The 12,449-nt window shown below is 42.0% G+C and overlaps 1 non-coding gene across 1 annotated transcript; it reads left to right on the top strand.

The window, feature by feature from the left end:
* The first annotated feature begins 12,139 nt into the window (after positions 1–12,139).
* LOC141372093 (U6 spliceosomal RNA) lies at positions 12,140–12,246 on the top strand. The gene has a single exon (XR_012377422.1). It is a non-coding gene; the product is annotated as a U6 spliceosomal RNA (small nuclear RNA).
* The last annotated feature ends 203 nt before the right edge of the window (positions 12,247–12,449 follow it).

Here is a 12,449-nt window from a genome sequence, read left to right as displayed (position 1 = left end):
CTCTCTGTGACAAATAAATAAATAAATAAATCTTTAAAAAAAGAAATGTAGGCGGAGGTGGAGCATGAACAAATCAACAAGCCACATCTACACTGTAGCAAATTCTAATAGACAAAAGGCCTGGCAACCTCACCAAGTGAACAATAAAAACCAACAAGTGGTAAGTGGGTTAAAAGACTCATAAGAAGGGCACCTGGCTGGCTCAGTCTGTAGAGCGTGTGACTCTTGATCTCAGGGTCATGAGTTCAAGACCCAATTTGAGCATGGAGCCTACTGAATTAAAAAAAAAAAAAAAGATGACTTGCAAGATTCACCTAATACTTGCCTATGGCTAAATTTCCCATCCTGATTGAAATCAATCTGCGCTAAATAACCAACACAGCTGACGAAACCCAGCACTTAAAATGACTTTTCATAATTTCAAATATTTTTATTGTAAAAAAGTTTTTGGAGTCATATAGGAGCATTTCCATTTTATAAACACATTTTGAATGGGGTAGGTGTGAATGACATTCATGTTTGGGATCATAAATAAACCACTAAGTGCATGGGGGTAGATGAAAGAATTGACCATAAAATGATAAATAATGATAGAATAACAACTTCCTAATAGTCTTTTCCATTTTGGGAATGTATTTGAAAATGCCATTACAAAGGGTAGAATATGTCCTGTTCTGAGTAATTTCCTATAGCAAGAGGATAAATTACAAAGGGTAGAAGGAAACTTTTAATACCATAAGCATGTAAATTACAAAATGTTGGGTTTTAAATATGAGCAGCTTAAGTCAATTATGCCTGAATTAAACTGTTTAAAAAACATTGATAACTTGTAACTTTCTGATCTTTTTATTTTTTTTAATATTTATTTATTTGAGAGAGAGCACGAGCAGGGAGAGGGGCAGAGGGAGAAGCAGGCTCCACGCGGAGCAGGGAGCCCAATGCGGGGCTCTATCCCAGGGCCCTGGGATCACGACCTGAACCAAAGCAGACTCTTAACAGACTGAGCCACCCAGGTGCCCCTTTCTGATATTTTTAAATAGACATTATTATTTTGTGTATGTCCATATTATTCCATTTTATTTGATCTAATAGACAAATCCTGCAAAGATTGAGATAGCCCTTTATAGCTTTAAAGTAGAAAGAAACAATTAGTATTGACTGCAGAAAGTTGGAACGCGAAAATCCCAAGGCCCACTTCCTCCCTTTGCTGAAAATTAAATTAGGGCCCAGGTAGGGAAGTTGCTTGCAGGGCTAGTTAGTGGCAGGATTGGAAGTAAAACCCAGGTTTACTAAGGCACTGCCAATGTGGTCCAATTACATATATATAAATATATATATATATATGATTTAAGGCCTTTGTTTTCTTTTAGGGCAGTTTTAGGTTAATAAGAAAATGAAGAGGATGGTAGCTATCTCCCATATATCCCCTGACTGCACAAATGCAGCGCCTCCTCCATTATCAACATCCCCCACCAGAATGGTACCTTTGTTATAACTGAAAATCATTATCACCCAGAGTACATTGTACATATTAGGTGTACACATTCTGAGTCTGAGCAAATTCATAATAATATAATCACAGTATCACATAGATACTGTTTCACTGCCCTAAAAGTCCTCTGATTCCATTCCATCATCACTCATTACTGGGGAGCCACTGATCCTTTTACTCTCTCCATATCTTTGCTTTTTCTGGAATCATACAGTATGACGCCTCTTTAGATTGGCTATTTTCACTGAGTAATATGCACTTAAGATTCTTTCATGGCTTGATCATTTCTTTTTAGAACTGAACAATATTCCATTGTCTGCATGTATCACTGTTTATCCATTCACCCACTAAGGAGACATCTTGGTTGCTTTCAAGTTTTGGCAATTATGAATAAAGCTGCTAGAAACAATTGCGTGTAGATTTTTGCATGGCCCCAAGTTTTCAACTTTTTTGGTAAATACGAAGGAACACAATTGCCAGGTAGGGTAAGAGTAGGTTTAGTTCTGTAAGAAACTGCCAAAGTGTCTTCCAAAGTGGCTGTACTGTTCTCACCAGAAAGGAATGAAAGTTGGTGTTGTCCCCACATCCTCACCAGCCTGTGCTGTTTTCAGTGTTCGAGTTTGGCCATTCTAATAGGTGGATGGTGGCATCTCGGTGAGGATTTTCACATCTATGTTCATGAGAGATAGGGTCTAAAGTTTTCTTTACTTGTCATTGCTTTGTTTGGTTTGGGTGTTAGGGTAGTGCTAGGTTCTTAGGAGTTGGGGCTTATGCTCTGCCTCTACCCTCTGAATCCACCTGAGGGTGCTACGTTCTGTTTTGGAGGGTTATTATTTATTCAATTTCTTTTGTTGCTTGCTTTCTTCTATTATTCCTATAATTTGTAATTGACAGCTTTTGTGGTTGTTCCATAGTTGTGGAGTCTGCTTTTTTCAGGCCTTTCCATTTATTTTTTCCTAGTTTCCCAGGTTTTTCTTTTTCCTTTAAAGATTTTATTTATTTCTTCATGGGGGGGGGGCCCGAGGAAGAAGCAGGCCCCCTGCTGAGCAGGGAGCCTGACGAGGGACCTGATCCCACAACCCTGGGATCATGACCTGAGCCGAAGGCAGACACTTAAGCAACTGAGCTACCCAGGCGCCCTGCCCAGATTTTTCTGAGAGAACTTCAAGTCAGATTCTTTTCTTAGCTATGTGCAGTCTGCTGATAAGCCCACCAAAGCATTCTTCATTTCTGTTACAGTTTTTGATCTCCAACATTTGTTTGTTTTAGAATTTCCTTCTCAGTGTACAATGCCTATTCTTTTTTTTTTAAGATTTTATTTATTTATTTATTTGAGAAAGCGAGAAAGAGAGAGAGAGAGAGAGAAAGCACATGAGAGGGGGAGGGTCAGAGGGAGAAGCAGACTCCCCGCTGAGCAGGGAGCCCAATGCAGGACTCGATCCCAGGACTCCAGGATCATGACCTGAGCCGAAGGCAGCCGCCGAACCAACTGAGCCACCCAGGTGCCCTACAATGCCTATTCTTGCATGCTGTCTACTTTATCCAGTACAGCCCTTAGCATCTTAATCACATTTCTTTTAAATTCCTAGTCTCATAATTCCACCTCCCTGCATTGTCTGAGTCTGGTTTGAAGACTTGCTCGGTCTCTGCAAACCTTTTACATTTATTATGCCTTGTGATTTTGTCTTAAGGTCTTTGGGTACTTAGTGACTGGAACTGGTATAGATTTGCGTGGTGTTAAGTGTGGGGAGAAGGGGACTGTTATATATCCATGACTAGGTATCTGTGTTGTTTGGTTTTATGACTGGAACAGTACTATGATTTCTTTTGCATTGTAATTTCCTCTTTAACCTTTGAGTTCTTTTTTTTTTTAAGATTTATTTATTTATTTTGAGAGAGTGAGAATGAGAGAGAGAGAGAGTACATGACAGGGGGGAGGGTCAGAGGGAGAAGCAGACTCCCTGCTGAGCACGGAGCCCGATGTGGGACTCGATCCCGGGACTCCAGGATCATGACCTGAGCCGAAGGCAGTCGCTTAACCAACTGAACCACCCAGGCACCCAACCTTTGAGTTCTTTAGGGGTGAATTTTTAAAGTTTGTAAGCTTAAGAAGTTTTGCTTGTAGTTTAAAGTTTTATTTTTTTTTAAAGATTTTATTTATTTATTTGACAGAGAGATAGAGAGTACAAGTAGGCAGAGAGGCAGGCAGAGGGAGAGGGAGAAGCAGGCTCTCTGCTGAGCAGGGACCCCGATGTGGGGCTCGATCCCAGGACCCTGGGATCATGACCCAAGCCGAAGGCAGACGCTCAACCAACTGAGCCACCCAGGCACCCCAAAGTTTTATTTTCTTTAATCAAAAAAAAAAATGTATTGACATATAGGTCTCAAGTCTTTCAGTGAGTTTGTGCTTCTGGACTGTGAACTTCACACAAGCCTTGTCAGTGTCCCCTGCACCTTGGTTGAGATAGATAAGAGTGGCTCAGAGCTGGCTGTTCCCCTTCCTTCTGTTCACCTGTAACTGAGCAAGTTAGGCTCTGCTTCAATAGCGTGCATATTGGTTTGATATGATTTAGATCCATTTGTTGATGACAAAGATGAATCTGTTTTTAGAAGTGTTTTGACATCATCTCATCTGTTTTCATCAATAAGAACTCTGTAGCTCAGCTGCTGAGAGGTGCTGCTGGAACTTATCAGCAAAAACATATGAAGAAGCAAGTATGGTAAAGGGGCATTTAGACCAAAGCTACTGAGAGCTGGTGAGGACCATCCAATCCAAGAGTGTTGGGTCTGGGCAAGCAACCCTTTGCTTATCTAAATAGCTCTCCAAACACCTTAGGGCATTAACTCCTGCCGTTGTAAAGGCAACTCTTCTACCAGCAGTGGGGAATCCTGCACTGGCCCAGAAGGAGATCCTCTTGCACATTGAGACTGGCATCATCATACCCTAGGAACTTGTTCTGGCAACAGGAGACTTTTTCTTTTGGGCTGGCAGTTGGACATCAGCTATGGGTTGGCTAAACGGTCTCTGCAGAGTACCAACTCAAAAAAAGTTTTGCCTTAACTAAATTTAGACTTCATTCGTTTCATCTTCTTATGCCTGCTACAATAGTATGATTAATCTATCATTGATTTGGATGTTATTTTCTTTATTGGCTTATTAAGAAATTATCTTGTATGCTATTAGCTTGTGAAATTCCCACTATGAACTTATGTGAAATAAATTGCTGGCAAAGAGAAACTCAGTTTCTGAGCATTAATTTGCCCAAAATCAAAACAAATAATGTTTGCTGCAGGGAGACTTTCTAGAGAACAGTGCTTTGGGGTATTTGAAAATGGTTTCTTTTGGAGAGTCTGGCTGGCTCAGTCAGTAGAGCATGAGGCTCTTAATCTCAGGGTTGTGAGTTCAAGCCCCATGTGGGACAGAGACCTTACTTAAAATAAAATAAAATAAAAAACAGATAACATTTAAAAAAGAAGAAGAAGGTTTCTTTTCCCCTCTGGAAGCATAACAGATTTTTCTCCTGTCACAGGATGTCACAGAATATCACGGGATATTCACTGTGAGAACCAGGTAGACCTCTAGGAGATAAAACTCCACAAATGTGTGGGAGCTCTCCATAGGACTGGGTTCCCCTGGAGTTTTTATCTCTCAAATTTGTCCCCACTGAGACTTCAGCAATTTGTGACATACACTTCAGTTTCCGTACTCCGGCACTGGCTCCCACTGGTTTCCACATGTGTGTTTCTGCTTCAGTACGTTGTGATTCTCTGTATTTGCTGGTGTCAATTAGGGGACAGTGGTTTTCCCTGTGACCACACTTCTTTTTGGAATCTAAGAATTCTTTTTTCAGCTTGTTCAGTTTTTTCCTTGTTGTTAGAATGGAGTGGCGACTTCCAGTTTCTTACATGTTGAACTGACACCAGAAGTACCTTCTTCTCCTTTTTATTTCAGCCTTCTCAAAAAATAAAATTACTGGGGTGCCTGGCTGGCTCAGTCAGTGGAGTGTGTGACTCTTCATCTTGGGGTCATGAGTTTGAGCCCCATATTGGGTGTAGAGATTAAAGATTAAATAAAATTACTGACATAATGACACTGCTATGGGTCTGAATCTTTGAGTTCACCCAAAATTCGTATGTTGAAATCCTAACCCACAAAGGTGATGGTATTAAGAGGTGGGGCCCTTGGGAGGTGCTTAAGTTATAAGGTGGAGCGCTCATGAATGGGATTAATGTCCTCATCATAAAAGAGGTTGCAGAGAGATCACAACCCCTTCCACCATGTTGAGGATGCAACAGATCAGCACCCCAAACATGGCCCTCACCTGAGCACACTGGTCCCCTGATCTCCAGCATGCATTCTCCAGGAATGTGAGAAGCACATTTTTGTTGTGTATAACCTACCCAGTCTGTGGTACTTTGGTATAGCTGCCTGAAGAAACCCAAGGCACATTCTATCACTTCTCCTAGCTATTTGCAAACATATACAAGAAAGGAAAACACTGTGTTAATGAAGCAAGGTCAAGACTCCTCCAGTCTTCCACTATTATTTTTCATAGCCATTCTTGTTTGATCTGTCCTCACATATACTAGTAGGTTATTTAGTCAGACATTATACTTAATGCATAAGAATTTACTGAAGATAAATTTTTGAAATGTAAGGGCTACTTCATAACCCCAATAGCCATCAACCAACATATTTTTAAATATGACAAAATGTCATTATGCTCCATTTTATCAATTTAACTCAAAAATGTTGTTTCTTGGGGTGCCTGGGTGGCTCAGTCGTTAAGCGTCTGCCTTCGGCTCAGGTCATGGTCCCAGGGTCCTGGGATTGAGCCCAGCGTCGGGCTCCCTGCTCAGCGGGAAGCCTGCTTCTCCCTCTCCCACTCCCCCTGTGTGTGTTCCCTCTCTCGCTGTGTCTCTCTCTGTCAAATAAATAAATAAAATCTTTTTAAAAAAATGTTTCTTAAGCCATATGTATTACAATTAGGATCCAGAATGTATCCTGACACCCTACAGTAGCTGTCTCAAATGCCTGTTAACCCACAGGTCTCACTTGCCTTGTGATTATTTGTTGACGTTGCTGAGGCCTTTGTTCATTAGAGATTGCTATGTCCTGGGTGCTGCTTATTGAGTCTCTGACACTGTCCAACTGATCACCCTCACCCATAATCCTGCACACTAGCTAGTGAGGAGATGGGTGATGAGGTTTGTGCCTGCAGGCGTGTGTGGTGGGGACTGTTGGGGACGTAAAACAATCATCCTCTCCACACTCCATCTGCCTCTGTCCACCTGGAGATAGCATCATATCGCACAGGTTAAGGGCTCAGTCCCATAGGATGACTGTCCCCTTCAGATGCCAGTCACAGATCCAGGTGGTCACCTGTGCTTCAGACTGACTGGCTGTAAATCAGAGGTTCTCCCGACCCCTCCTCTCATTTGATTATCTTGCAGGGGTGGCTCACAGAACCCTGGGGAGTATGTTTACAGGCAGATGAAGAAGTACATGGGGTGAGGTGCAGAAGGGTCTCCAGTGCAGGGGCCTCTGTCCTCATGGAACTTTGGTGTACCACCCCCAGGCATGTTTACAGATCTGGAGGCTCCTCAGTTGTCCTTGTTCAGGAGTTTTTATAGAGCTTTAATCTCCAGCTCCAGCCCCTTCCTGGAAGGTAGTGGATGGGGCTGCAAGTTCCAAGCCTCTAACCCCAGTGTTTCTTTTTTTTTTTAATTTTTTAAATATTTTATTTATTTATTTGACAGAGAGAGATAGTGAGAGCAGGAACATAAGCAGGGGGAGTGGGAAAAGGAGAAGCAGGCTTCCCACCGAGCAGGGAGCCTGATGTGGGGCTCGATCCCAGGACCCTGGGATCATGACCTGAGCTGAAGGCAGACACTTAACGACTAAGCCACCCAGGCGCCCCTCTAACCCCAGTGTTTCTGATGACCACTCCCCATCCTGATTCTATTTAGGGCCCTCACCCTAACACACTTCTTTATCATAAATTCAGGTATGCTCAAAAGGGGGCTCCTTATGAATGACACAAGATACTCCTATCACTCAGGAGATGACAGGGGTTGTAGGCGCTTTGTGCCAGAACAGGGCACAGGGGACCAAGACCAAATATATTTCTTCTTATACCACATTATTGAATAAGTATTAAGCCAGACTAAGGGGCGCCTGGGTGGCTCAGTCGTTAAGTGTCTGCCTTCGGCTCAGGTCATGATCCCAGGGTCCTGGGATCGAGCCCCGCATCGGGCTCCCTGCTCCACGGGAAGCCTGCTTCTCCCTCTCCCACTCCCCCTGCTTGTGTTCCCTCTCTCGCTGTGTCTCTCTGTCAAATAAATAAATAAAATCTTAAAAAAAAAAAAAGGCCAGACTGTAATGTGCACCACAAGAAATCAACTAAAAGGGGCGCCTGGGTGACTCAGTCGGTTAAGCATTCAACTCTTGATTTCAGCTCAGGTAATTATCTTAGGATTTGAGATTGATCCTGTGTTGGACTCAGCAGTCAGCATGGAGTCTGCTTGAGATTCTCTACCTTGCCCCTCCCCCAGCTGGAGCTCTCTCTTTCTCTCTCTCAAATAAATAAATAAATAAATAAATAAATAAATAAACTCTTTCCTTAAAAAGAATCAGCTAAGAAATTGCAAAGACATGGGGGAAAAAATCACTGTTACACAGACAGGCGGACAGAACCCATTACATACACGTTTTCAGATAAACAGAACTAGTCCTCAAGTAAAGTCACTTGACAGCATCATTTGTCACACATAGTTTATCCTAACTTTACCTTGTTTGGAGCAATCATGTATGTTAGTTTATTGAGCTTATCCAGAGGTAAAATAAACTTCTTTTATCTGTATGACAGGAAGTAGTATTTTTGAAAACAAGGCACTCACCAAAGTTAGGTTCCTATCCTCCCATAGGAGCCGAAAGATAAACCTGCTATCTCCCTTGATGTCTGCATTTCAAAATGATGGCCCTCAAGATCTTTCCATTTTTTTAAAAGTAGGCTCCACACCCAGCATCGGGCAAAAACTCATGACCTCAAGATCAAGAGTCGCACACTCTACCCACTGAGCCAGCTAGGCACCCAAGATCTTTCATCTTAAAGAAGTCGGCTCCCATTTGCTGATGAAAGACAATCCTGGGTCCTGAATCTGGGGGAAAAAGAAGCCCAACTGGCAAAAGGCCTGTATAGTCTTTAAAGAGATGCTTTAAAGAGATAAGGAAGAGTTTGCAAGTCCTCTAAGCTAAATGCTATGACAAAATGGAGGGGGAGTGTCTCTCCCCATTTTCAACAGGGAGAATTAAGCCTCTTATTTTTAATTTGTATTTCACATACTTGAAGACACAGAGTATCGCTGACATTCTAGCAACTGATGGATCTACCTAAGATACCCTACCTGAATAATCTTTCAGGTAGTCAACTTGGAGTCTAAATTGAATTAGGAAGCCTGTTCGTAACAAGTATGGAAAGAAAGCCATTAGTGAACCAGAATTTTCTTTCTTTTTTGCCCTCTGTATAAACAGTATTGCAGGGTCCACTTAGGAACTCTGGCATTAGGTAATTTATGATAAGCCTAACGTTTCCTCAATGAATCCTGCTAAATCCTGTCCCTCATTATCCTATTTGTAGCCCTGCTTTCCTTTCTTTTCCTTACCTTCGTGGTATTCTGAGTTAGCTGAAATTCCTCAGTGTCCCTTGAGTTTGTAACTTTTTGTGGAGGAGACATATTCCTAGAAAATGGGCATTCAACCGATTGTGTTAAAATCTGTGGCATTAGTTACTATCAGTCATGTCTGTAACTCCCAAGGGAATAAGGAGTGTCCTTGGAAGGTCTTGTAATGTGGTGATTTTTATTTATATTTTGGGTGTCTGTGAAGTAAGATGGTCCCAAAGTTCTTTACCCTGAATGGACAATTTTTAGGTAATGGCCCAATAGTTTACAATATATGTAAGTTAGCATCATTTGTTGACCAGAGTATCCAGTCCTAAGACGACTACCTGATATTTGGCCAAGGTTTGGTTTTGTTTTGTTTTTCCCCAGTCCTATTCTTACTCAGGAACATCCTAGCTTAGGGGTAGAAAGCAGCAACATTTCACTGAGCCCCACCATATATGATGGCTGGCAGTGCCTTTCATACATCTACAAACTCCCATTACTTTTTGCTCAGTTAATCCAAAGGTGCTCCCTGGATAGCCAAGGTGTCTGGGAGAGAGGTGACCTTCTCCAACACCGTGGCATCTGGCAAGGGACTGAGGACAGAGAACACCTCCCTCCCCCCGGGGCAGGTGGACACCAGAGAGCTCAGAGAACTCAGGTTTAGCTTCCTCCTATCTTAAGGAGAACTTGGTAGCTGTGCTGAGCTTGTGGAGGCGCTGTTTTCATGACCCAAAGCAATGGGCAGCCAGGTCGGGAGGGTTGCAGGTTTGGGGTCTGTGAGGGGTCTCTTTTTTATCCAGCCATTATTTCCTCTTATTTCCTTGAATCATGCTGAGTTGATACTAGTTTTAGGTTGTTGTGATGAGTCTTGTAGAAAATTAGCATTCCTTTATAGACCATCTGCCCCAGGGGGTATTAGCAGAAGGCTAGTCTCTTCAGACACCTGGTAAGAGAGACTCAGGTTAACTTAGAATCCAGATTGTCAGTTTCTTTGTATCCAACGAGATGACCCCACTCCAGCATTCAGAATCCCCCTTTATGAACCAACACCCTTTCACATGAGAAACATTGTGAGATTGTGTATTCAACAGTCATTGTAACTCAGCAAGTTATAGATTTAATGCTTTGATTTTCAGCAATAGGAATCCTGCAGCTACAGAGTTTCTTTTAGGGCTATCATAGAATCTCTTTCTCATATGGAGACTTCAGCTGAGAGATAATGTTTTTGAGCTTACCATTTTCACTTTGTAAGCAATAATGTAAATTCGAATCCTTCCCAGACCAAACTCCTTGTAGTCACCATCACTGCCTTAATACTCATTGCAGCACCCACTTGGTCCCAGGCATGTACTGCAGTTGCCACTTCATCATAATCGACCCTAGGTAATGGATTCATTATGATGTCTATGCATACCATGGGTCATAAGCATCCCATTTCCTCTTGGCTAGGTGTTCAGCACTTCGTTCAAGCCCAAGGGCTTGGTCAAATCAATTCCCAAATCCCATCCATAGGGGTTTATCTACTAGGGCTACTGCCAGAACTAATCCATTATTAGTTAGGAATCAATCAGGAGAAAGAACCTCCACATTAAATTGAATTGGGAAAATTTAATAAAAGGATGTCTTAACTAAGACATTGGAGTATTGAAGAATTGCTAGTAAAAGTAAAGATGACCCTACGGGCGCCTGGGTGGCTCAGTTGGTTAAGCATTGCCTTCGGCTCAGGTCATGATCCTGGAGTCCCGGGATCGAGTCCCCCATCGGGCTCCCTGCTCAGCAGGGAGTCTGCTTCTCCCTCTGACCCTCTTCCCTCTCATGCTTTCTATCTCTCATTCTCTCTCTCTCTCAAATAAATAAATAAAATCTTTAAAAAAAAAGTAAAGATGACCCTAAAAACATTGGAATAACTCAAAAGATGCTTATTAAAAATTGTAACATGGGGGGGCACCTGGGTGGCTCAGTCGTTAAGCGTCTGCCTTCGGCTCAGGTCATGATCTGCGGGAAGCCTGCTTCTCCCTCTCCCACTCCCCTTGCTTGTGTTCCCTCTCTCACTGTGTCCCTCTCTGTCAAATAAAGAAAATCTTTAAAAAATAAAAATAAATAAATAAATAAATAAATAATAAAAATAAATAAAAAATAAAAATTGTAACACAGGGGCGCTTGGGCGGCTCAGTCGTTAAGCGTCTGCCTTCGGCTCAGGTCATGATCCGTGGGAAGCCTGCTTCTCCCTCTCCCACTCCCCCTGCTTGTGTTCCCTCTCTCGCTGTGTCTCTCTCTGTCAAATAAATAAATAAAATCTTTAAAAAAAAATGTAACACAGAATGGTAGAAACAAATTTGTGAACATCTAACTGAAGGACTATATATAAAAGAAATCATAGGGCATCTGCCTGGCTCAGATGGTTAAGCATCTGCCTTTGGCTCAGGTCATGATCTCAGGTCCTGGGATTGAGCCCCACGTTGGACTCCCAGCTCAGTGGGAAGTCTGCTTCTCCCTCTCTGTCTGCCTCTCCCCCTGCTTGTGCTGTCTCTCAAATGAATAAATACAAAATCTTTTTAAAAAATCATAGAAATCAATGAGAAAAATACAAAAAATAATACAGACAACATATTTGAGCAAAACCTACATTAAAGAACATTTTTAATGGTCATTAGGCCTAGAAAAGTTATAGAACACTAGTCATTATGAAATTATAAGTTAAAACTACAATGAGAAAGTCTACAAATCCACTAGGATGAAATTGATTAAAAAGAATCACAATGCCAAGATTAGACTCAGCTTGGGGACGCCTGGGTGGCTCAGTCAGTTAAGCAGCTGCCTTGGGCTCAGATCATGATCTCAGGGTCTTGGGATTGAGTCCCACATGGGGCTCTCTGCTCAGTGGGGAGCCTTCTTCTCCCTCTGCCTGCTTCTCCCCCTGCTCTCTCTCTCTCTGACAAATAAATAAATAAATAAATCTTTAAAAAAAAGATTGGACTCGTGCTCACTTTGGCAGCACATATACTAAAATTGGAACGATACAGAGAAGATTAGCATGGTCCCTGCGCAAGGATGGCACGCAAATTCGTGAAGCTTTCCCTATTTTTGAAAAAGAAAGAAACATTGGTGTTATGGAATGAATATTTGTGTTCCCTCAAATATTTTTATGGCTTTATTGAAATACAATTGACATATAAAATTAAAAGATACTTAAAATGTAAAAAAAAAAAAAGATTGGACTCAGCCTAACTCTCTCTCTCTCTCTTTTTTTTAGTAAACTCTAGGTCCAACATGGGGCTCAAACTCACAA

This window comes from Callorhinus ursinus, unplaced genomic scaffold (genome assembly GCF_003265705.2).
Source record: "Callorhinus ursinus isolate GAN/ISIS: 27379988/994484 unplaced genomic scaffold, GSC_fseal_2.0 scaffold988, whole genome shotgun sequence".
In the NCBI taxonomy this organism is placed as follows: domain Eukaryota; kingdom Metazoa; phylum Chordata; class Mammalia; order Carnivora; family Otariidae; genus Callorhinus; species Callorhinus ursinus.
Note: the sequence above shows the minus strand (reverse complement) of the source record. Positions and strands in the feature narration are given on the sequence as shown.